Source organism: Trachypithecus francoisi, unplaced genomic scaffold (genome assembly GCF_009764315.1).
Source record: "Trachypithecus francoisi isolate TF-2019V2 unplaced genomic scaffold, Tfra_2.0 Lachesis_group11, whole genome shotgun sequence".
Classification (NCBI taxonomy): Eukaryota; Metazoa; Chordata; class Mammalia; order Primates; family Cercopithecidae; genus Trachypithecus; species Trachypithecus francoisi.
The window spans coordinates 123,088,066-123,114,545 of NW_022681456.1; the positions used below are offsets into that span (position 1 = coordinate 123,088,066).

Consider the following 26,480-nt stretch of genomic DNA (forward strand, 5'->3'; position numbering starts at 1 on the left):
ACAAGCTTGGCCTCTGCTCCCTTCTGCTCTTGGATTACAGGTCTGGAAGGCTTGTGTTCTTTCCTGGTTTTTGATGACGCTGAGCTGTGTTTTTGCAAGGTTGACACGTGCCCATACAGGGAGAAGCCCCTTTGCAACTTTAACATCTTGACGTTCTCAAGCAGAGCTTGCTATCGAAGTTGACAGACTCCTGTGTTTTTGTTTTGGCAGAAACTGAATTTCAGTCCTAGGACAGCTTTGGAACACTTGATCCTAGCTCTTCTCTCTCACTGCTCCCCTCGTGTGTGGCAGAATCATATGCCCTGAAGTTGACCAGTCCCTTCATTTGAAAATCAGTTAATGTATGCGATCCTCATGAGAATTTTACTTTTTATAAAAGCAATCGCAAAGACTGGGTTTTGTGACACCAGTGTTTTACATGGATTTTAATTGCACTCACAATAAGCTTTGTCTTCTAAATATTCCATGTTTCAGATAAGCACTGGAATCATGCCCTGGAGTAGTTTTGCTTTTCCGCTTTTCTTTTTGGCTGAGGTATAGTTGAGAACATTGTGATATTAGGTGTAGTGAGCCCTTTTAGCTTCTTCTATGTCTGTTTTCCTTTAAGGCAAAACCAGCAGACTGATACCAGTTTGTGAGTGCCTGGCATCTCCCAGGCCTTTCCTGGGTCTTCCCTCCGCTGTCTCATGGACAGAGCAGTCACTCGTGGAAGGTGAACCTGAGAATCTGTGGGTGGAATTAAGTAAATGTCATAGCTCTCTTCTGTGACGAATTGAATCACATTAAGCCCAGTAAATTGTAACAGCAGGTTTTGCACATACAAAGCATTGAACACCAGGACAGATAACCAGGCTGCGACGCTTCTGGTCCTTCACAAGACCTCCGGTATCACAGCACATTTAACAAATTGGCAGCATTGAGTGTTTGAAAACCTTGTGTATGTACCATGTCTGTGATTTTCGAGGGCCTGGAAAAACACCTCTGTGGTTATGGCAATCTTGATCAATGGGAGCTTAAGGTTAGTACTGGGGTAGACTGTGTTTTAAAGAATCAAGGTCTCTCGAGTATGTTTCGGTTTTCCCATGAAGAAGAAAGATGTTAGCTGTTCTTTCCTGGACTGTGGCTAGCAGAGTGCCCCACCACGGACACTCACACGTTTACTTCATTTCCGTTGAACCGGGCTGGGCTTGGGCCAGAGTACTTCGGTAGTCAAATGTCATATGAGGCTGAGGAACTGTCTTCTGCTTCATCGTTGGCATATGGAAAGAATGTTTTCCAAAGCATACTCTACTTTCTCATTTGTGTTTATGTAAAATAATGGAATGGTTATTTTAGCTGTGCAGTTTCCTATGCTTGCTTATTTAATTGTGGAAAGATAACGGTTTTATTTTGCTAAAATCTGTGCTAGGAATTGTGCAAAATCTTTGTGAAATGCCCATTTTACTAGCTTAAGTTATAAACTTTGTATAGACAAGAAAAAGCCTATTGCTACAAAAGGAGTATTGTCTTGATCGATGCAAAAAGCTTTAGGCTTATTGGCCATGTAGTCAGTAAAGTGCATCAGAATGTGGTTAAACTTGAGAAAAGCATTGAAGTTTTAAAATATGCTATGCAGTTTTCTTCAACTCCCTTGCAAGATACTAAATTTGAATAAAAGACAGAATAAAGTGTTCCCATTGAGGAAAGTGGCAGGAGGAGTGTTCAGAATGTGTTCCGAATCTGAGCAGTCCTGCCACGCTCATCTGTGATGTGGTGGTGTCCATGGTGTCACTTTTACAGAACTTTAAGGATGCTGCTTCTGTGAAGAAAATACATTTATTCTTAGTATTTCAGTTTTGAGTTTTGAGAAGTGTAAAACGTGTTAATGGTATCTTTCCCTTACAGAATTTGCTTGTTCTTTTTTTTTTTTTTTTTTAAATGCCTACAAGACTCTGAAGCACATTAATCACTTGAAAAGAAAGAAAAGGGCCTGGCGTGATGGCTCACGCCTGTAATCCCAGCGCTTTGGGAGGCCGAGGTGGGTGGATTGCTTGAGCCTGGGAGCTTGAGACCCAGGGAACCAGCCTGGGCAACCTGGTGAAATCCCGCCTCTACTGAAGACACACAAATTAGCTGGGCGTGATGACTGCACACCTGTAGTCCCGGCTACTCCAGAGGCTGAAGAGAATCGCTTGAGCCTGGGAGGCGGAGCTTGCAGTGAGTGGAGATCACACCCTTGCTGTCAAGCCTTGTTGACAGAGTTTGGACCCTGCCTGAAAAACAGCAACGATCATAACGTATGGGTGAACTGCTCGGCTGCTCTGTCTAGAGTAGAATAAATCCAATTACGTTTTTGTCTTTTATTAGCATTGAAATGTTCTTAATCATCCCTTTGTTTTCATTACATTGTAGCAATATATTGCTGCTTAGAGTCTGGAACAAATAGGCTTCTCTGGAGCGGGTTCTTACTGGATTGCTAAAACTTAGACTGATTTTTCCCCTCCTTGGATGTGACTTATAGAACTTTGCCTTTTGAGGTGATGTGCTGCATTTGATAGCGGACACAGGAACGTCCGAAGAATTCGCTTACAGGGCTAAAATGTACGTGCTTTGTAGTGTTTCCCTCCTAGAATGAAAACGGTACCTCTCATTTGGGGGTCGCTGATGCTATTTGCTGAAAACATTTTAAATTTTATTTATTTTAATTTTTTGAGACAGACTCGCTCTGTCACCCAGGCTGGAGTGCAGTGGCATGATTTCGGCTCACTGCAAACTCCACCTCCCAGCTTCACGTCATTCTCCTGCCTCAGCCTCCCGAGTAGCTGGGACTACAGGTGCCCGCTACCACACCTGGCTAATTTTTTTTATTTTTGGTACAGACGGGGGTTTCACCGTGTTATTCAGGATGGTCTCGATCGCCTGACCTTGTGATCCACCTGCCTCGTCCTCCCAAAGTGCTGGGATTACAAGCGTGAGCCGCCGCACCCAGCCGAAAACATGTTTCTTTACTGCCTCAGTCCTCAGTTGGGTAGTCTGTTCTTTGAAGGACATTCAGGGAGCGGGGACACCTTGAGTCTTGAAAGGCGCGCTCTGCGAGATGGGAATCTTCCGACTGCTTATTTAGGGAATCCTGCCGGCTGTCATTGACTGGAGAGCGCAGTTTCCTGGCTGCCCTGGTCTTTGAGGGGAGGGAGACTGAGGGGTCACTTTCCCACCTGGACCAACGTGTTTATTAAACCTGGCTTGTGGATCATTTGGATCTTTTAATGAAGGAAAAGCCACATCAGTGACTTTCAGATGGGTGGAAGTCATGTTAATATATATATATATATATATATATATATGTGTGTGTGTGTGTGTGTATGGCTACTATGGAGAAGTTTTGTCCTTGGGACCTGTGACTACAGTCATGGGAGAGCAGAATGTTCTCCCATGCAGAGTCACATTCTCTCAGAGTCACATTCTTCACAAGTATTATGTTAAAAAGTGACAAATAAGACAGAAATATTTTCCTCATGACAACCTCGGTAGGAAGCTGGCACTACTCTTGTTTTTGGAGGGGTGTGAAGGGAATATTGAGAAAGTGTCATCAACATTAGACTCGCCCATTCTGCAAATCCTGTGCCGGCTGGAGTGAGGACCCCGTGGCGGAAAGATGCACCCCTCTGCCCGGAAGGAGTTGAATCTTTGTGGCACTCAGGATGCACGGTTCTTCTCTATACAAGGACAGAGTGTGAAACGTCGTGGAGGCTGAGAGAAGAGATGTGGTTAGCAAGTATGACTGAGATGTTTGGGGCTTGTTAGCACCTGGCGTGTGTGCAGCAAGCTTTGCTATCTGCACATGTGTGATCCTTAGAACACTGGCGTGTGGAGCCATGAGGCTGTCGAGGGCCTCAGCTCCCGGCGGACTGAGGAGTTCCCTGTTACCACCAGGATAACCGTGATTGAAGGCTGTCACTCAATCCCGAGTCCCAAAAGGGGGCTCCTTTCAGAGAGGAAAGCACCCCTAGAGGCTTGGGCAGAATTCAGTGATTTTTCTTACAATGTTGCTTAGATTTCGCAAACATGAAACCAAGAACATATTTTAGAATGCTTGTGGTCCTTTTGTAACCATGGAAACAAAGTAATTTGCAGTCCATGGAGAGTTTCCGGAAGCTGAACTGCCTACAACATGAGCACGGCGCTCTCCCTATCGCCCTGGGCCTTGCTCCGGTTTGCTGGGGAGGCTTTGCAGGTCCTCTTGGCTGGGATACCTCTCCCATGTCCCATGTGGCTACCCCTGGTCACAGCCATACTGCTGGGCACCTGTGCCGTGAGGACACCGAGTGGACACGGAGCCACGGGGCAGCAGCTGGTCATGAGGTGGCATCCACATGGTCCAAAACAGGTTTCTGTTCATTAAGAATGATCGTTGCAATAAAAACAGAGTGAAAGAAAACCCTCTACTGACCTGAGAATGCGTCAGCTGAGTTGGATGGGGAAGTGCAGTGAGGAAGGTGAGGACTGAAAGGAAATGGAGGGAGAGGAAAGGAGAGAAGGGAAGTGAAAGGGGGAGGGAGGGTGGGAGTGAAGAGGGAGATGGAGGAGGAAGAAGAGAGAGGGCGGTGGGCAGGAGCCTGGAAAATGAGTCCCAGAGCCGGTTCCTGACCGTCGTGAGTGCGTCAGAGCTGATCTTCCAGGAGAGGTGGCCTGGGAGGGCTGACCCTTAGGAAGTGAGGGCCGGGGGGAACTGATGTTTTGGCCCTCAGCGGGGCTGGTGCTGACTGACCTGAGATGCAGTCGGTGGTTTTCCCAAAGAGGTCGTCTGCACAGCCACCGTTTGCTGCCAGGTTGGAGAGAGAAGTGCTCCTCCCCATGGGTTCTTTCTATTTTGTGGATTTTTCCAAGTTTAGCTGAGCAGCCTGTCAGTGGAAATGTCGGGGATTACTAACATGTCTGCATTCTACAGAGCAGTCGGCCAGCTTCCGATCCTGTAGTTGTTGGGGACACCACTCCCGTCGTATCAGTGCCGGCCCAGCATGGAAACTGCAGCCCCAGGCACTGGGAAACCTGCGGGGCTCTTGCTGCCGTGGTTCTGATGGGAGTCGTGGGCTGGAAGAGAGATGTCCTTAGGGCAGAGCCTGGCGAGGAGGGGGTGCTGCTGTTGCAGCAGTACTTGGAATTTCAAATGATGAATGAAACAAGCTTTTAATTATGGCCAGAACTCTATGCTCTGCGCTTCTTCAAATAGAAATGTTGTGCTTAAATGAATTTGCTGTTAATCGGTTGCCTCATGCAAGACGGAGTGCTGGGAGCAAAGTAGAATGTGGACTTATCTACAAAGCTTCTCCTCTCAGACTATAATCAGTTGGATGGTGCTACACAGGAATACGTGAGAATTCGTGTGAGAAAGGTGATGGGTGTATATCTGTGTGACCGGCAGGTGTGTGGGGAGGTTTGAGATAAGCTTTTAGCTGAAGTGGTATCAGGTGCAGGTGCTGAAGTGTGATGTCTGTCTGGATGGAAGAGCACACGCCTCTGGGCTGCAGGAAACAGATAAAGGAGGAGGTGGGCAGACGTGAGTCGTGTCTTAGGAATGGGAGCAATTCAGGCAGACCGAGGATCAGGCTCCCACGCGGGAGGAGTGGACTTCAGGACCCAGGGAGCGTGGGGTGGGGTCATGCCCAGGCCTCTGCGGGGCTTGCTGTTGTGTCAGCAGGGCCCTGTGCTTACCCTCCTTAAAACTTTCCCGATCCATAAAACGGGCACGACAAAATCCACCTTGTGACACTGAAGCTGAAATGAGATGATCTACATGGTGCCTTCCTTCCCTTCCTGACACATCATAGACTCACAGCTATGGGAGCAGCGACAGGCTGGATGGAATGCTGGAGCTGCTTTGTGCCTGGTGAAGCCACATCGATTTGTGCAGTGCTGGCAACTGTCTCTGGAAGCCTTTGGTCATGGCAGTGGCAGCCTCGAGTGGCTCTTGGCATACTTGAGTCTGTGGACTGCAAGGTTGACTGGAGGTTTGAGGCCATTGATACTATCCAGAGGTGAGCTGATGAGGCCCTAAAACATGGGGGAAGGCTGAGAGGATTGGCTGCCAGAAGCATTGTAGATTTCTGGCTTCAAGAACTTGCTGACTTACGGACATAGGATGTCCCCAAGATGGGGACCAAAATTTTAAGTCCAAAAGAAAGGTGGGAGGGTACAATTGCTGACTAGGTCATGGTTGCCCTGTCCCTTTCTTTCTGGCCATCGTTTCTCCTCCCTCCCCCTGCCTTTATGGGCTGGAGGGCCTGAGCCTGCACAGCAGTCTAGTTCATGGTGATGATGGCTGATTATTACCCTGCAGTAAGAAGTCTCTCCATTTTATTTTGCAGCAGTAGTTAAATACATTTAAGGCGTGATGGTGTAGTAGTATTTGTTTTTGCTTTTTTTTTTTTAGTGTCATTTAACTGAATATTATTTCCAATTTCACTGATCCCTTTGAGAGGCCAAAACATGCTTTGATTTGTTATTTTGTGTTTGAGCTAGTTTGTTGTCTCATAGGAATGCCAATTACTCTGTCGTCACACATCATTAAGTATCTCAAATTGTGTTACTATAATATTTAGCTGAATTATCTCCCTTATTTTGGCTTTTAAAAAACTAAAATCTGTATGAAACACAGGATGGTGCATCTCCATTGAGGGCTGTTCAGAAGTGTGACTTTTCCTGGCATGCTTGAAAATCAGTGACATTATTTTATAGAAACACTTTGTAACTGACACCAAAGCTAGAAGCTCCTGTAAAGGGCAGGGTAGGCAACGTGATATGCTTTGAGGGCCACAGAAGTCTCTGCAGATATTTCTTTTGTGAAAACTTCAAAGTGTAAAAATCACTTCTGCTTCCCGGGCCAAGGCTCGGTCGGGGATCGTGGTTTGCAGGCCCTTGACAGCAGCTTAGCTGAAAGCTGGTCTCCTATGCGGTGAACAGGAGCCCACCTCATTGCTTCAGCCAGGAAGATGCTGCCCTCATGCTGGAATTGACTTCAAACAAACTTGAAAGCTCTGGCACCGCTGCTCATTTCCATACTGTTGCTGGCTATCTACATTACGGAGCATGCCTTGGCGTTTTGATTTTATGACTCCTGTTGAATGGCTCTGAGATGGCTCATCACGAGTTAGACATTTGCAGAAATGACCAAGCAGAGCTGCAGTCATCTTGCAGATCAAGTGAAGTTTTTTTCTGAAAGCTTGTTACAGGCTTAAATTTCTGATCCCATTCCATCCACTGATCTTGTATGATTGGTTTCTTTTTGCACCCATTTGGGTCTGTGAAGCGTCTCCCCACCGTGGTAGAACTTTAGCTCTGATTTCATGCATGAGTCGGTATCCTCACTCCTCATCTGTGAGGAGAAAGCGCTGCAGGTCCTGCGTGGTTTCCGTCCCCTCCCTGCACGCGGATGGATTGGGAGGTATTTGTGGTGTGAGAACTTGCTACCCCCAGAGACTCCTTGTTCACTCCCCTGGACCGTATTCCTCCCTACTCCCCTGGACCACACACCTCCCTCCTGGTTCACTCCCCAGACCACACTCCTCCCCCCTCCTTCCTGGCTCACTCCCCCCGGACCACACTCCTGCCTCCTGTTTCACTCGCTGGGCCGAACTCCACCCTCCTCCCTCCTGGTTCACTCTCCTGTGTCCCCACGCCTCCCTCCTGGTTCACTGCTCTGGGCCCCCACGCCTCCCTCCTGGTTCACTCCCCTGGGTCCCCACTCCTCCCTCTTGGGGGCGTGGTAGTTTCTGCTGTGCTTGTGCCAGCTCGATAAGGCTGAGTGGCAGCTCCAGGGCTGTGGCTGCTCACGCAGCTGTGGCATTAGTGCAGAGAACTGCGGGGATGCAGCTGCCCTTGCTGTGATGCTTTGAGTGTCATAGTCGGTGTGGGAAGCTGGGTGGGACGTGGATGTCCCAGGAAGGGACAGGAGCCTCCCCTCAGCCTCTGTCAAACACTTCTCCGCCAGGCGTGGTGGCTCATGCCTGTAATCCCAGCGCTTTGGGAGGCTGGGGCGGGCGGATCACCTGAGGTCAGGAGTTGGAGACCAGCTTGACCAATGTGATAATTTTTAACACATTAAGGATTAAGGAAAATGACTCACACTCGTTTGCCTTGCTTTTTAATTGACGATTGGTGTAGCTCAGTAGTCTGAACTTGTTAAGCAACCATTCTTACTGAAAGACTAATCTTTAAAAGTCTCTTCCTCTGGACACGTCTTTGGCTGCTGTAATCAAATGCAATGTAATCAGCACTGGTTAATGGCTTTCCTTGCTTGGCTAACAAATGCTCCTCAAAAACTTTGGTTTCTTGTTATTTTCATTTATAATTATGTTTTAAGCCTTCTAATTTTTCTAGCTTTCCTGCAAGTTGGGAATAATTGTGATAGGTGCTTAGTTTGGAATGTTGACGTACACTCTATGACCAGCTACTATGCCATTGTGTGAACACTGATTTGTCACTTGCTCATGAAGACTGATTTCATCTAGTTTGGTAAATTCTATTAAGGAAGGGGGTGGAATGTAATTGCTGTTAGGAGGCTTTTCTAAGGATCGGGGAAATGTTGCCATGATTATTACCATTACAGAAGGTACATAAAAATACGCGCTGCCTTCAGTCATGATGAATATGTAAGTCCGCATCTGTGACTGCAGAAAATGGCAGCCCCAAATCTTAAAATCGTGTGGATGCACCAAGCCCATTTGCAGGGCACTGTGGAGCAGCCTGCATTAGCCGAAGTTGGCCCACAAGCGCTGAGGGATGGTGTCTGAGTTATGATAAGGCTCTGACTTGGGATTAAACAGGCCTCCAAATACTGTGATATTTTAAACAAAGACACGAGACTGTCCAGGGAGCCCAGTGGGCACCTGTAGGCAGTGTAGGTGAGAAAGGGCTCCAAGGAAGGTTCCTGCAGCTCAGCTAGGAGGATTTTGTAAGGCAGTAGACACATCAATGTGCACATAGGAGTGTTGAGCTATATTCATTCCTTTTAAGCAGCCAGGCTTGTGCGTGTTTTGAGGGGCACTCACATGGCGCCCCTACCACCCTCACTGCTGGTTGTGCCTGTTTGATGTTCCGGATTTCTGTGTTAAGTGCGTCCACTCTCCAAATGTATCTCTGTCTCTAGAATATTTTAGAGTAGACTATTTATTGTTTAAACGCTTGTACTTTTAGTGAGGAAGAAATCTTTAAAATGGGCCATACAGACCCTGCTATAAATGTTTAACAATGGAATGTGTAACATTTAACACGTAGTGTTTAAAGTAGAAGACAGTTTAATTTAGAAATCCTGTTGGAATGGCAACTTAAATTACCACCATCCATATGCATATGGAAAAGAAAGAGTGAATGTGCAGAATTGGAATTTTCTCTATTTTGTAGAGATTCTGTAATGTATCAGGTACAAGCCTCACTTCATGATTTAAATGCATGAAGCTGAAATGACAAAACTTGACAAAAACATGCCTTTGAATAGTGAGCCTTTATCCTCCTTGAAAGAGTGATTCAGGCCGGGCGCGGTGGCTCAAGCCTGTAATCCCAGCACTTTGGGAGGCCGAGATGGGCGGATCACGAGGTCAGGAGATCGAGACCATCCTGGCTAACACAGTGAAACCCAGTCTCTACTAAAAATACAAAAACTAGCTGGGCGAGGTGGCGGGCGCCTGTAGTCCCAGCTACTCAGGAGACTGAGGCAGGAGAATGGCGTAAACCCGGGAGGCGGAGCTTGCAGTGAGCTGAGATCTGACCACTGCACTCCAGTCCGGGCGACAGAGTGAGACTCCACCTCAAAAAAAAAGAAAAAAGAAATAGTGATTCATTCACCAAAATGTCCACCTGCAACTTTGTCAAACACATTTGTTGTATTAGTTCTCAAGTGAGCTCAGTTTTCCAGACAGGGAGATTATTACTGCTTAAAGTCTGTCCTGATGCTGTTGGTGAACAGGGAAAATCCTTTGACGTGGATCCTCTGTGTGTGTGAAACATCAGACGTGGCCTGCCCAACCCTCTGCCTGTAACTGGGAACCTTGACTGTCGGGATCGTTGTAGAGAACCTTGAGGATAGCAAAACAAAAAGCCTCTGGAGTAGCAAAAGATGTAGCTGATTTCATGCAGTAAAACTTACACACTTTTCTTTAAAATGCATCGTTCGGAACCTCAGTTTGCTGATTATTTTAGAATCACTGTAGTTTGCTGACAGCAGTCGTGGGAACAGCTGCATGGCCCGGCTGGTGCAGGAGGGTCTCAGAGCGGAAACACACGCTGACACCGAAGGAGGGCCTGGAGCCATCACGCTCGTGACTCATGCAGATGGCCTTGGCTGACCTCCAGAAGAGAAAACGTCAGTATCCAAGGAGGAAAAAGTGTATTAATTTCATGAGTGTTTGCCTTCGCAATGGCTAAAACCCTGAGTTTGTGACACCTGCTGTCTCTGGAATGAGGAGTCTTCCCTTCCTGGCAGACAAGCTCTAGATGGGAACAGGAGCTGTGATGGCTGGATTGAAGAGGTTTCCTTCTTGGGGAGGTGGCCGTCGAGCCTGACTCAAAGGAAGCTGTGTCTGGTGGGAAAGGGCTTTGGAGACAGTGTATTTACCAGAAGGGTCAGTGACTGAGAACCATCCTGTTCCGAGTGTTGCCATTCTGGTTCTAGAGTAAACTTGGGGAGAAACAACAGCCAAAAGCCTCTAGGAATCTTCTGTGATGTTGATGACATTTGGTAGATGTGTTGCTGAGACTCTGAAATGAGAAGCCCGGGAGGTGCAGGTCTATCAGGCCGTGGGACGTGGGAGAGCTGCTGCTTCAGGGGTTGGAGTCCCCGTGCCAGAGGCTCAGTCCTGCAGAGACTTCTGCACAGTGGGCAACTGCTGCCCCCGGTTGATTGTGAGTCCCCCAGATGAATACCCATGAAAGGTACCTGTCAGCAAAGAGTCAAACTCTGTGAAGCATTTGGAGATTTATTCTGAGCCAAATGAGTTACCATGGCCCTTGATACTGCCCTCAGGAGATCCTAAGGACGTATTCCCGAGGTGGTCAGAGCCCAGGCTGGTTTTATAGTTTTTAGGGAGACATGAGACAATCGATCAAATAAATGTAAGATGTACATTAGTTTGGTCTGGAAAGGTGGGATAACTGGAAGTAGGGGTGTCCAGGTCATAGGTAGATTCAAAAATTTCCTGATTGACAGATGGTCGAGAGAGTTGTCAGATAAGGGGTTGTGGAGACCAAGGCTTTGTCATGTGGAGGGAATCCTCCAGGTAGCTTCGGAGAGAATAGATTGTAGATGTTTCCCATCAGACTAAGAGTCTAAGTTCTAATTCCAGAAAGGAGGTGGGGTGACGAGGCAATTCCAACTCCCCACCGATCATGGCCTGGACTAGTTTTTCAGATTAGCTTTGGAATCCCCTTGTCAAAAGCAGGGGCTGTGACAAGGTGGGTGAGCCACCCCCCCGCGAGGTGGGGACCCATAGCCACCCCCTCTCCCCCCCTTGGTTATTGGGAGCCATGGTGGACTCACGGCCTGTTTTGGATATTGTGAGTAGTATCGTCTTCCCCTCTGGAAATAATGAACTCTTTCACAGACCGGTGTACACCTCCAATGTATTGCTCAGGGAACAATGATATTATTAATTATTAAACATCAAGAATCGATTGTAATAATTATTAATACTATCAATTAATATTTTACCATTAATATTGATAATTTTAAATAGACGATGGACACCAAAAATTAATTTTAAATAATTATTTATTAATTCTTAATATTGTTTTATTGCCAGCATCACTTAGTGTTGATTTAAGTAACATTAATTGATATCATTATTAGTGTTAATATTAATACTAATTAACATTTTAAATTAGTATTATATTTAGTGTCTTTATTGTCATTATTAATGTCATTGATTAGTATTAATTTTTATCATATTTATTATTAATAATTAATAGACTTATTCCTGATATCCGGCGAGAAGATATTACTCCCAATATCACAGAAAGTGTCCACTCCTCTATGCTGTTTTTCCTAATAACCAGGAGGTAGAGGATGACATTAATGAAATTACCTCAGTGTGTGTTCATCCTTTCGGTCTTCTTGTTTCTTCTATCCAGAGTGCGAGAGGATGTTATTACTCCCAATATCGCAAGGGGCGTGGACCTCCACTGTGATATTTTCCCTCACATCCAGCCGGGGAGAGGAAGATATTACTAATAGCCAGCCGGGGAGAGGAACATATTATCCCCAATATCACAGGGGTGTACACCCCCTCGTGATATTGTTCCTTATATCCTGGGATGGAGAAGATAATACTAGTGGTAATATCGCAGGGGTTTTACACACCCACTGTGCTATTGTTCCGAATAACATGATATGACTCCTAGTATCACGGGGGGTACATCCTCCTGTGATATTGTTTCTTATATTCAAGGGGAGAGAATGATATTTCTCCCAATATCACAGGGGTTGTACACACCTCCTGTGATATTGTTCGTAATATCCCGAAGAGGAGAGCATAATATTACTCTCAATATCTCAGCGGGTGTACACCTCGTTTGTAATATTTTTCATAATATCCAAGATAGGAGAGGATGATAAGACTCCCAATATGGCAAGAAGTGTACAGCCGCCTGTGATGTAGTTCCTAATAGCCAGCGGGAAAGAGGCTGAGTTTACTTTCGATATCGTAGTGGGTGCACACCGCCCCCAACCCTGGGGTATCGTTCCTAATATCCAGGCGGGAAGATGACATGGCTGACAATATCGAAAGGGTTGGACAACTCTTCTGCGATATGGTTCCTGATATCCAGGGGGTGAATGGATGATATTACTCCCAATAAAGTAGGAACCATACAGCCACAGTGGGATTTTGTCCTTAATAACCACAGGCAAGAGATGATATTACTACCAACATTGCAAGGGGTGTACACCCCTCCTCTGATACTGTTTCTCATATCCAGGAAAGGAGAAGATGGTATTACTACCAGTATTGAAGAGATGTACAACCCCCATGGGATATTGCTCTAAAGATACAGGTTGAAAGAGGATGAGACTCCATCCAATATAACAAGGGGTGTACACGCCGCCTGTGATATGAATCGTAAAACCTACAAGAATAGAGAATGACATTGCTTCCAAAAACACACGGGATGTACACCCAACCTGTGACATCGTTCCTCTCATCTAAAGGAAGAGATGATGATACTACTTCCACTACTGGAGAAGGCACACACCCCCCTGTGATACTGTTCCTCATAACTTGTGGGGGAGAGCATGATATTACTTCCAGTATGACAGTGGCTTGACACCCAGTCTGTGATACTGGTTCTGCACACCAACTCTGTGCCCCTCGTTTCCCATGCGTTCTCTGCACACTTTTGGAACCTCGGGGGAGGCTTTGTCTTTGGTTACAGATGAAGAGAGGAAGGGTCTGAGAGGTTAAGCAAGTTTGTTACTGAAAAGCGGTTCCGATCCAGACCTCAAGAGAGGTTTCTTGGATCTCATAGAAGAAAGAATTCGGGGCGAGTCCATAAAGTGAAAGCAAGTTTATTAGGAAAGAAAAAGAATAAAAGAATGGCTACTCTGGCTGGGCACAGTGGCTCACTCCTGTAATCCTATAGCTTTGGGATGCCGAGGCAGGTGGATCACCTGAGGTGAGAAGTTCGAGACCAGCCTGGTCCAACATGGCAAAACCCTGTCGCCACTAAAATACAAAAAATTAACTGGGCGTGGTGGCAGGTGCCTGTAATCCCAGCTACTAGGAAGGCTGAGGCAGGAGAATCGGTTGAACCCAGGAGGTAGAGGTTGTAGTGAGCCAAGATCATGCCACTGCATTCCAGTTTGGCCAACAGAGCGAGACTCCATCTCAAAAAAAAAAAAAAAAAAGAAAAAAGAAGAATGGCTGCTCCATAGGTAGAGTGACCCCAAAGGCTGCTGGTTGCCCATTTTCATGGTTATTTCTTGATCATACGCTAAACAAGGGTTGGACTATTGATGAGTGTTCCAGGAAAGGAGTGAGCAATTCCCAGAACTGAGAGTTTCTGCCCTCCCTTCTGAGACCATGTAGGGAACCTCCAGATGTTGCCATGGCATCTGTAAACTGTCGTGGCACTGGTGGGAGTGTCTTGTGGCAGCTAATGCATTAGAATTAGCATATAATGAGCCGTGAGGACAATCGCAGATCACTTTCGTGGCCATCTTGGGTTTGGTGAGCTTTGGCCAACTTTACTGCAACCTGCTTTATCAGCAAGGTCTTTATGAGCTGTATCTTGTGCCGACCTCCTATCTCATCCTGTGACTAAGAATGCCTAGCCTCCTGGGAAGGCGGCCTAGCAGGTCTCAGCCTCCCTTTACCCAGCCCCTATTCAAGATGGAGTCGCTCTGGCTCACGTGCCTCTGACAAGTTGGCCTAGGTGGAGTGTTCCCTAGTGTGTGGTTGTTGGAGCTGTTCCTAGGAGTAAGAGGTATTGTCAGTAGGAAACAGGCCTCTGTTAGCCCTGAGGCTGGCACTCTGGCCCAGTACGTCGGCCTCATTTTAGTGGTGACAAAACTGGGGCTCAGAGACATCAACTCCCTCACCACGAACCCCCAGACTGTGCGTGGTGGACTGGGGTTTGAATGTGGGTCTTGAAGACCCATCATCTCCTCTGGCCCCCCAGTCTCTGCTGCCCAAGAGGAACAGGATCCCAGGATCCAGTCCCCTCGTGGCAGCAGCCAGGGTGGGTGGAGATGGGGAGGCAGAGTTCCAAAGCCCCCCGGACTCTGAGGCAGGTCGGGGACCGAGAGCAACCCGGACCTACAGGCCCCACCCCGAGAAGAATGGCTGCAGGCCCGGCCCAGCGGGCAGGAAGTCTGTGTCCTCAGTAAACGTGACGGCGCTTCCGGCTGCTCCAGCCAGGCCGTGCTGTCTTCACGTTTCCAATCATGCGGCCTCCTCTCCAATTCTCAAGCCCAACACACAGAGACAGTGATCTGGGGTCCACGTGAGGTTTGTCAGCAGCTCTGACCCGCTGCTTCCCGCCAGCCCCGTGGCCGGTTCTGGAAAGCTCTCTGCTGCCCCCTGGTGGGGAGGCTCAGGGCAGGGCTCTGGCTGCAAGCATGGGGTCCCAGAACCTTCTGGCTCTGTCACCTCTGCTGGGTGGAAAACCAACCCAGCATTGAACCAGCAGATGGGTGCCTGATTACTTATTATCAGAGCTCCACCCACTGGCAAGTCTCTCTCTGGGCCTCAGCTTCCCCTTCCATTAAACGAGGGGCTTGGGGGATACCAAGGAGGGGTAACTGCTTAGTGAGGATGGGAGGTTTCGTCTGGGGAGATGAACACGTTTTGAAACTACTTGGCGTGAGTGGTTGCACAGGACTGTGAATGCACAAATGCCACCCCATTATTTGTTGAAATAGTTAATTGCATGCGATGTGAAAGTCACCTCACTTAAAGTTTTTAAAAGAGGGGCCTGGAGAGTGCAGTGTATGTGAGAATCACGTGGGACATCACAATCTCTGACCTCGATTCCTTGCATAAACTGCTAAAGAGACCGTGTGAGCTGTGTTCCCTGGGGCCAAGAGATTCCAAGAAGGAAAACCTGGGATTCCAGGGACTGGGATAAGGGCCGGGGGCCAGAAGGGGAGGGGTATGTGGGGACGGCTGGGGGGCAGCCCAGAGAAGGCTTTCAATACTGGGTAGCAGCGTCTACACAGGCGGAGATCCCTGCATCTCACTTCTCGCAGGGCTGACCGGTGGCCAGAGGTGGGACTGGCCAGGCTCGGCCCAACCAAGTCTGGGAGCAGAGGACAGTGAGTGAGGGATCCCCCGGGGCCACCTTCACTGGCCTGCGGCTCTCCTGATACCACAAGAGAGGTCCAGGAGCTGACCTTGGGTCCTAATGGGGGACACCTTCCTGGCTGCAGGCTGGCAGGGTGGTGTGGTGGTCAGTGTACTGGGCTCTGCGTCTCCGCCCCTACCTGCTGTGTGACGGTGGGCCAGACACCTAACCTCTCTGTGCCTCTATTTCTTCAATGGCGGACAGGGACACTAGCAGCCCCCATATCCGGGCACAGTGGCCTGAAGGTTAAAGGCAAGGGCGGCATGAGACCTACAGCAAGAGCTCTGAGCAGGGAGCTGCCCAGGCAGTTCCACCACCGTCTCCCCTCTGGCCGCCAAGGAAACCAAGGCTCATGGTGACCTGGCCCAGGTCTGTTGGACTCAGGGTCCTTCTCATCCCCAAGATCAGAGGGCTGCCACCAGGGAAGGAGCTGGCACCTAGACCCCGCCCAGGAAGCACACAGGGAAGGATGCCATGGGGACTTCGGTATGTTATTGCAAAAAAAAAAAAACATTTATTGCTATTTGAACCCTGCTTTCATGCCTCCATTTCCCAGAAAATGAGCCACGGGAGACACCAGGAGAGGCAGGAGACCATCCTCCTTGCACAAAACCCACTCCCTCGGATGCTGTCCTCAGCGAGGGAGGCTGGGGCCAAGCAGGGGGCCCACCCGCAGAGTGGCAGAGGAGGCAGGTTGACCCTGCAGACATTGAGCACTGTGGCGAAGGTCCTGGCCTTCCGGTAGAAGAAGAGCAACTTCTCGCGGTCCAGGAGGAAGTTGTGGCCGGCCGCTTGTAGATCTTCAGCTGTGCATTCTTGTTGCCCAGGTCCACAGCGGCTGCCAGTGCCAGCTGGTAGTACCCGGCTGCATCAAACCGGTCCTGAAGGGGACAGGCCATACTCAGCAAAAGGGGGACTTGGAGTCTGTCTTCCCAGAGGCTGCTCCCATCTCCACGTCATTCCACATGTCCAGCCAATGCTGGCTCACCCCATGAGCCCTGAAGCCTGTGACACTGCTGTGGTCTCAGCTGCAGGAGGTGGGGACGATCCTGACACCCCTGGAAGCCTTCCTGACTGTCCCTATGCCCCACTCACCTGAAGCCTCCTGTCCCAGTCCCACCCTTTCTGCAGGCAGTGGCTGCTTTCCCCGTGGGCTGAGGTCAGGGCAGATCCTGCCTGCTCTGAGAGTTCCATGCAGGACCCGTGGCTCCAAGCCACAGCAGGGGCAGTGTTGAGTGACCCAGGCTCCCCTCTGGCCTCCATCCATGCTGACCATTTCCAGGCCCTCCACGGGCCAGGCCAGGTACAAAACCATCTCACAGGTATCCTCTCTGTCAATGTTCCCTGAAATATTGACGGAGTGTGACTCCCCAGACATCCACTCCCATTTTCAATGCATCTTTGGCTCAAACTCACCATCCCTGGGTTGTGATGCTGCCTCCCAGACCTCCACCTTGACCCTCCCACCCCTCACCTGGCTTCTCCCCAGGTGCCTCCTCCACATGGGGGTGACCCAAGGGACCTCTCTAAGACCCGTGCCTGGCCTGTCCCTCTTTACCATCTCAAGATGGCTCCCAGGGCCAAGGACAAAGTCCAGGATGCAGCAGTCCATTCCCTCATTGCCCCGCCCCACACAGGGAGCAGGGGCGTGAGAAGGCCCTGAGTCACCGCCACTGCTCATCCAATGCCCCCCGGCCCAGCCCAACACTGGACTCTGTGCTGGGTGCATGGCTGAGCCTAACATCCTTGCTCCCAGTCTGAGGGACCTGGGACTGAACCCTGACCACAAAGGTGGCCCGGGCTGTGGCAGATGGAAGCCCAGGAGACAGTGAAGGGCCCAGGAGGCGCCGGACTCAGCTGGGGGTGGGGGCTTCCCAACTAAACAGGAAGGAGCCAGCCAATGCATATGTCTCTGCGTGTGCCTGTGCGTGTGAATGTGCGTGTTTGTGTGCCTGTGTGTGCATGTCCCTGTGTGCACGCCTGTGTGTGCACGCCTGTGTGTGCGTGTGTCTGTGTGCATTTGCGTGTGCATTTCCATGTGCCTGTAGTGTGTGCAGCAGCTAGTGAGTGGTTGGCTGAGCCAGGACACACCTAATCCACCCTATTCCAGGGCGCTCTCTCACGTGTAGACTAAAAGGGACCCCATTTTAGAGGCAATTGGAAAAGATGCCCATTTACCTCTGCTTCTTTGCCAGCTTTCCAGGCCCCATCCAGACCGCCTTTTTCTCCCACTGCTCCGGGCCCTGGGTCCAGAGCCTCCTATACAAGGAGGAGGCTGTAGCCTTGGAAAGACAGCCGCCCTTGGGGAATTCCGTGGGACCTTCCTGTGGGAAGCTGGCCTGCACTGACAACATAGTCACGATGAGACCCAGAGGGCTGTGCATGGCAAGGAGGGCTGTGCATGGAAAGGACGTGAAGGAGGCCTCTGCCCCTCGACCCCACCCATGGACTTTGGCCTCTCAGGTACTACTTGGCCCTTTCCTTCCTCCTGGACAGGTGGAGTGGGCGGCAGGCTTGAACAAGAGAGATAAAGGCCCACTTTTGGGAGGCCCGTCCCCTGGGTCCCAGGTGAGCCCCTGAGCGGTGAGCAGCGTCCCTCTGGGCCTGACACCTCCCTGTCTGGCTGGGACTTGGGAGGCCACAGGGACCGCTTCTGACCACCAGGTGTCGCCAGCACTGGGCGGGGGCCTCCCGGGCAGCCCCAGGCCTGCGGTGGGGGATAAGGGGCAGGGTCTTCGGGCTGCCCCAGCTCATGTTGTTCTCGCCCCCAAGATCTCGGCCCCTGGACTGGAGTGCCCTGGCCCTCAGTCCATAAGGAACACTGATGTGGTGCCGGTGCGATGCTGAGGAAGGGCGGTGCCTGCTGGGCAGAGGGTGGAGACACCCCAGGTCTGAGTCTGCCAGTCCCAGCTCTCCACCCCTGCAGGGATGGGGCAGAGGGAGCACAGCACCTCCCCTCGAGACAGACCTGACCCAGCAAGGTCTCAGCCTGGCTGGCTGGGGCCCCGCCCCACTACTCCTGCCCTGATTTGGGGTTTCCCTGTCTGTGAACCCAATGGTAAGACACCGGTCCCACCCCACCCTTCCTGGATGATGTGAAGATTCCAAGTGTCTCGGGACTCCAGGAAGGTGTTGCTCAGTGCAGGCTGGCATCCTGGGCAGGCTTCCTAGAGGAGGCACCGGGATTTGGGTTGGATCTTTCAACATGGATTCAACGTGAGGATGATGCCGTCCTCCAAAATGTCCTTCTCCCGCCCTGCTTCCTTTGTTAAATGCAACTTGACAGTCAAGATTCAGCTTTGGTGTCACCTCCTCCAGGAGCGTCGCCCTGACTACAATCCCCCTTTACCCAGAAGCCACCATTGCCCGCTCATGTGTCAGCCTCCCTGGTTGAGACTGAGTTCTTGAGGGTGGGGCCTGGCCTGCTTGGGAGCTGGGTTGTATCTGCTAACCTTGCCGGCTCCTCTAGCTGGGTGCAGAGCTCCAGGGAAGCCACTGGGCCATTCCTAAGGAAGGCTGGAACCCAGACCCCTGGGGTGTGGGTAGAGATCCCACCACAAGGGGGCTGGGAACACCCAGAGCCCTGCCCCTCCCCACCCACCTTCAGGTCGTAGAATATGTCACCGAGCACCAGGTACACCTTCACGGAGTAGAGGGTCTCCTCGTCGAACTCCAGCGGCTAGTTGCAGAGCTACAGGGCCTTGAGGTAGAAGTGCTCCGCCAGCTTGCCATGGGCCCAGCCGGTGGTGTAGGGCGGCCAGCCTGTGGTAGGCTACGCCCTCGTTCAACCAGTCCCCGGGGGTGCAGGCCAAAGGGGCAGGTGTGAGGACATGATTCCCTGGGGCAGGGAGGGCACAGGCCCCTCGGGAGCAGGTATGCAGACCCCAGGCAGCACATCTGGCTTGCCTCCAGGCACCTGCGGTCACCTGGGCAGCTCTGGCCAGTCCCTTCCAGGTTCCCAGACTCACTTTCACATCTGCAAAGCAGAACTAATAAGGCCTGCCCCTGTCTATTGTGAGGCTTTGGCAAAGTCGGGCTTGGATGGCCCAGCTCTGTTCCTACACATAGCCACCTGCCTTTGCTCACTGGTTTTAACCAGGGGAGTCCAAAAGCCATGCAGTCCAGGTGCTCCCGGGCACCCCAGCTCCATGCAACCCACAGACGTGACATCCGACTCCTCCTGGGTGTGTCACAATCAGAGCCCCTTATCTTGGGGAGTCACTGCATGCCTGAGCTCCAGGTCCCCCCACAGATGCACAAACCCACCTAGGCTGTCTCCGATGTCCTCCCCTTTTCAGGGCGAGTGCCGTGGAGCCTGCATTCAATGCATTCCCACACAGCTGCACACCTACTGTGTACTGGGCCCCAAGGCACAAGGCACTGGGGCATGCGGCCCACCCAGGGTTCCCTGTCTCTGGAGGACAGATGACCTGGCACAGCACCAGGGGATGCCCAGCCTTAAGGGGCAGGCTGCTGGAAGGGGAACTGGCATTTCATCAGCCAGAGAGTTGTGTGGTTGATGAGGGTAGGAGGGGCACAAGACAAAGGGAATGTGCCCACTCAGCCTGGCACCTCCAGGGACCGAGATGCCTGGCATGTCTGGAAGGCAGAGGGCACATTGGGTGGCACTTGTGATCAGCAGCGGGAAGAGACAGAGGAAGCAGAGCTCAGCCAGGTAGGGAGCTCTGTACTACATGAGAGACCTCGGGCTGTGCCCCAAGGCCAGACAGGGAAGCCAGCTGGGCAGATCTGCCTGCCTGGACAGGAGACCGGGAAAATCCAGCAGCTGTTTCAGCTCCTGCCCTGCAGACCTGGAGGCTCGGCTCTGGCAAAGTGTGGGTCCTGGCAGGACGGGGGCTCAGGGGACTTACCCAGAGTGATGCTGAGTGCTAGGGCCATGTGGGCAACCTCCAAGCCCTCTTGGGGCTCCTCCAGCATTGCCACCAGCTTGTTGCACAGCTGCAGCTGCGGCTCCGCCTTGCGGTTGCCCGTAGTCACTGCCAGGGGCAGGGCCCGGTCCTACGACACAGGCAGGTGGGGTCAGGCTTCCCGCAGCACCCACCTTGCCCAGCTCCCTCCTCAGATCTCAGACATGTGCTTGGAGCTTCCCATGCCCCAGTGACCCCTGCACCTCCACAGAGCTCTGTGCTCTGGGATAACACACGGTTCAGACACCCAAGTTGGGGGCTGAAGAGTCATCTGAGGCCCATCCAGCTACACCTGGCAGCCTCAGACCAGCCTCTCCCACCAGGGCACCGGGGGTCTGACTGGGGGGAGCCAGCACTCCTCTCTGCTCTAAAAACACATTTATCTGTGCCCAGGGCTGAGCCACACCGTGAGCTCAGAGGAAGGGAGAAGCCGTTCCTGCTTTGGGGTGCAGGCAGACTTGGGCGCTGGCCCTGGGCCTCCCACTGACATGCTGTGTGTCCTTCGACATGTCCCTGTGCCTGAGCCTCAGTGTCCTCATCTTCCAAATGACAGGACTTTCCACTCATGGTTGTTTGAGATCATCAGGTGCAAAGGGTAGAGCCACTGTCATGTCCAGACAGGAGCGTTTCTCCCAGGCAGGGGCACGGTCAATATCATTCCCGGTGAGACCACTGGGAAACTAAGCATGTGCATGGGTGGCCCTGCCTCCAGGTGGGAGGCCTCTGCCCTGCCACACCTGTGCCTCAGCGCTCCTCGTGCCCCCCTGCAGCCCACCCACATCAGCCCACAGGCCAGCTCACCCGGTAGAAGGACACGGCTTTCTCCTACTCCCAGGCCCCATTGAAGAAGATGTCTCCAGCTGCCTCAAACAGCTCCACCCCAGGTTGGGGTCGCCTGTGCACAGGACCACATTCTGTGCCACCTGAAAGGAGGCAGAAGTTCCCTCAAGACCCACACCTGGGAGGTGGCCACGCCCACCTTCGCCAGCCTCCTTCCTCTCACACACTGCAGGTACACCTGAGCATTTTTCAGACCTGTGCATTAGGGCTGCCCCACCACTAGCATGAGGACAATGAACTGATGCACTTGAGTGCCAGGAGGTGACTGAGCAGCTGCAGCCCAGGAGCCCGACACCTGTGAATCCTACCACCAGGGATAGCCCTAGCCCACCCCTTGCACTCAAACAGTCTCTGTGGCCCCCAGATTGCTGGGAGCTCATCCCCTGGTTTCTTTCTGTGTTTCCACATCACTGCCACAGCTCAGGGCCACACATCAACAGTGTTTGTGGGTGGGCCTGGTCCTCTCTTGGCCATGAGCTCTTGATCCCTCTCCTCAGCTCAAGGAGGTATACAGCAGGTGCTCAATAATGAAAGCCTCCCCAGGCTCGTGGGCTTCACAATTTGTTCTAGATCACATTGTGTTTGGGAAAGCCTCTGAAAACAGCCACTATTGATAGATTCATTTTGTAAGGAGATGTGCCACCTGTCTCTTGGAGCACGTTCTTCTGTGTGTTAACTGAGTGGTCACATTCTTTGAGCATGTGCTGTATACCAGCAGGTGCTAGGCACTGTGAGGGGCCATGCCTCTGCCCTCAGGGAGAAGATGCTGGCCACTGGGGGAGGATGTGAGGGAACCAGTTGGAGGGAGGGAAAAGGCACACAACAGGTGCTCAGCAGTGGCTTAGGAATGAGTAGATGGATGGATGAATAGATGAGCAGATGCATAGACGGATGGATGGATGGGTGTGTGGATAGATGGATGGACGGACAGATGAATGCATGGACGGATGGGTGGATGGATGGGTGGTTGGAATGATGTGTGTATGTATGGATGGGTGGAGGGTAGATGATGTATGTACATATAGTTGCACAGATGGTGTATAGGCGAATGTGTGGATAAACATGGACAGATAGATGAGGGATGGATTAATAAGTAGATTGGTGGAAGGATGGATGTTGGATGGAAGAATGAACAGGGGAATGGATGGATGATGGATGAATGGACGGATGGATGGAAGAACAGGTGAATGGATGGATAGACGGGTGAATGAATGGATGATAAAAGGATTTATGAATGATGGATGGATGAATGGACAGACGGATGGATGGATAAATGGATGGAAGGATGGATGGATGATAAAAGGATATATGGATGATGGATGCATGGATAAGTGGGTGGATGGATGGATGATAAAAGGATGGATCAATGATGGCTGGATGAATGGACAGAGGGATGGATGATGGATAGAAGGATGAACAGTTGGATTGATGATGGAAAGATGGATGGATGGATGGACAGGTGAATGGATGGATGATAAAAGAATGGATGAATGATGGATGGATGATAAAAGAATGGATGAATGATGGATGATGGATGGATGGAAGGATGAACAGGTAAATAGATGTTGGAAGGATGAAGGGATGGATGGATGGACAGAGAGTGGACAGCACAGAGGCCCTCCTGCCTCCCTTGCCACTCACCTGGATGTACAGGTCCACCAGCTCGCTCTGCCGCAGGATGTAGTAGATCTTCTCTGCTTGTAGCCAGGCATGCGCCTCCTCTTTCTTCTGGAGGTGAATGAGAATCCCCAGACTTTGTTTGGTGTAGTCCAGAGTGGATCTGTAGGTCCTGGAATCAGACACAGGTGTCAGAACAAGGGCTCTCATCCTCCTGGAACCAGCCTGCCTCCTCCCGTGGGTCTGGTGACAGATGAATCTGGAATGTGGGGACTGGGAACGGCCCTCTTGTGTGTGCAGTATTCTGCCCTTCCCAGGCTGCTGGGAGGGCCAGGGTGAACACACACGGCATGGAAAAGATGAAGGACATCCTTCTGAGGGAATCGAGCATCATGCTACCCTGTGGCAGGAGGAGTGTGCTAGTCCATCTCCCCTGCCTCCCAGACATGGCCTGTGTCTTCTCCAGATGCACCAGGAGCCGTTAGTGTTCAGAGGCTATCTAGGCCGATGGTTCTCAAGGTGTGCAGGCATCACAGTCACTCGGAGGCCTGTCTGTATAGCTTGCTGGCCCTGCCCCCAGAGCTTCCGGCTCCACAGACCTGGGGCAGGACCTAGAACTCCTACTTGCCACAAGCTCCTAGGTGACATAGATGCTGTTCTGCTGGTCCAGGGACTACACTTTGAGAAACATGGCTCCAGCACACTGGCCCATTTTCTTCTGTGAACCTGAGGCCAAGACTGGAGCCAGTCTCCCGGGTCCCCATGGAATCTGGCTCCTTCCCTGCTCTCTCGGTATGTCTGACACTCGAGGGGGTATGACTGCAGCAATGTCACCGGGAGCTGTGTGTGGGGTGGCCAGGGCCATGGTTACCCCACCAGGTCAGGATGCTCGGGGGAAGCCGAGTGGGCCACCTATGGGACGTGAGACCTTGAAACCCTGCGTCCTAGGGAAGCAGGTGACACAACTGGCTCTGTCTTCTGTAGGAGAGAAGCCACAGGTGGCTGCTGTGGTCACATTTAAGGGGACAGATGAAGGCCAGGAGTGAAGACTCGGGGCAGGCAGGGATCAGATGACAAAAGCCACCATAGTAGGAAGAACAGCCCAGAGTGCACGTACTGCCTCTGCTGGGGTTGAGATGACCTTTGACCCAACAAGGGAGGCTCAAGCTGGGACTCACGGGCCAGCAGCAGCCCTGGGACGACCCCAGGCCCACCAGCTCAAAGCATCTGATGCCAAGGAACCAAATGATCAAAAGGGAAGGGGCTGATGGGGCCCTGGGCCAGCCTCCCTGTGCCCTCCTCCCTGCCCTGCATCCCCTAGCCCCCTTTCCCCGCTCCCCACTCCCACCACTGCAAAGCCAGCCCTCACCGCTCGGTGCCCAGGGACAGGTAGAGCTGACTGATGGTCTCCAGGAACTGCCCCCCGAGCACTTTGTCGGTCACCTTGCGGGCCAGGGAGAGCTGGAGCTCGTGGTAGAGGACACACTGGGCCTCGCTGGGCATGACGACGCTGTAGAAGTAGCACAGCCGCTGGACGGCCCGCAGCTGGCCTGGGCAGAAGACAAACTGGAAGATGTCAGCCTCCCAGCATCGAAGCGAGGCTGGCTTGGCTCAGAGGCCCCTGCTCTGTGCTTGTCTCTTTCACACCTCTGTGAACCTGGGCCCCATAGGCGGGGAGCCTGAGCGCAGACAGGACATGCACCTGTGCCAGGGCAGACGCCGAGCACACTGTGACATGGGCACAGCTTGGTGCAGATGCTCATGGTAGAGGCCGGCCTTCTTTACAACTCCCAGGGCCAAGGTCCTGGCCAGGCTCGGCCCCTGTACCAGGCCATCAATTTCTGCTTCACAAAGCCCCTCTGCCCAGGACCAGGGCCGCCTTCAGCCTGAGTTGATGAGGCCAGGGGCACAAGTAGCCCCTGTCGCAGACGGAACCCTGAGAGAGCAAAGCCAAGTGTCATGTCTGCCACACTCGGCATCATGTTGGGGGAATGCGGTTCAAAGCCAGCCCCTGGTGTTCCCACACATGCTTCTCTCATGTAACCAGGCTCCAAACGCACAGGCTCACTGGCCTCTCCCAAAGCCAGAAGCGGTCTCAGCTTCCTCTACTGAGTCTGGCAAGAGAGAGAAAAGAGAAGCAATGAATACCCCCAGCCAGCACCTCTGGTCCTATGTCAGGTTGAGCTGGGTGTCGGTGTTGCAGGGTGAGAGCATTGCAGAGTGTAGGGGTTGAAAGTCATCCTCTTCCCTCTTGGATCATGGGAACAACATCACTGGGGGGTGTACACTTTCTGCAATATTGGGAGTAACATCATCTTCTGTGCCTTGGGATATTAAGGACAATATCACGGGGGGAGCGTGTACATCTTCTGCAATATTGGGAATAATATTATCCCCTCTCCCCCTGCATACTAAGAAAGATATCACAGAGTGGGTGTTCACCTCCTGCGATATGGGGATTAATACCATCTTCTCCCCTTCCGGATATTAGGAAGAGTATCACACGGGGGTGTACAGTGTCTGAGATACTGGGAGTAATATCAACCTCTCAGCCTTGAGATATTAGGAAGAATAGCACAGGGTGGATGTTCACCCCCTGCCATATTGGGAGTAATATCAGTCTCTCCTCTCCATGGATATTAGGAACAATATCCCAGGCTGGATGTACGCCTCCTGCTCTACGGGGTGTCATATCATCCTCTCCCTTTCAGGATATTAATAACAATATCACAGAGCAGGGGAACACAGCCTGCGATACTGGAATTATTATCATCCTCTCCCCCTCCGGATACTAGGAACCATATCACAGAAGAGCTGTATCCACCCTGCGATATTGGGAGTAATAGCACAGGCTTCTTCCGTGAATATTAGGAGCAATGTCACCGGGTGGCTGTCCGTTCATTGCTATGTTGGGAGTCATGTCATCCTCTACCCCCCTGGATATTAGGATCAGTGTCACAGGGTGAGTGTACACCTACTGCAATATTAAAACAAATCAAGCTCTCTGTCCCTGGATATTAGGAACGACATCACAGGTAGGTGTACACCCTCTGCGGTATTAGGAGTAATAATATGATTAATTAGTAAACATCAATGATCGATTTTAATAATTATCAGGCTGGTCTCGAACTCTTGACCTCAGGTGATCTGCCTGTCTCAGCCTCCCAAAGTGCTGGAATAACAGGCGTGAGCCACCACGCCCAGCCAACACTTCTTGACATCTCTTTTTCGACCTCAAATTTAGCATGACCAAAACACACTTTCGATAATCCCTGCTATACCCCACTC

General features: G+C 51.4%; 1 pseudogene; it reads right to left on the reverse strand.

Annotated features, from left to right (window-relative positions):
• Nucleotides 1-16,305: 16,305 nt before the first annotated feature.
• LOC117090568 overlaps nucleotides 16,306-26,480 on the reverse strand; it is a 21,099-nt pseudogene continuing 10,924 nt past the window's right edge.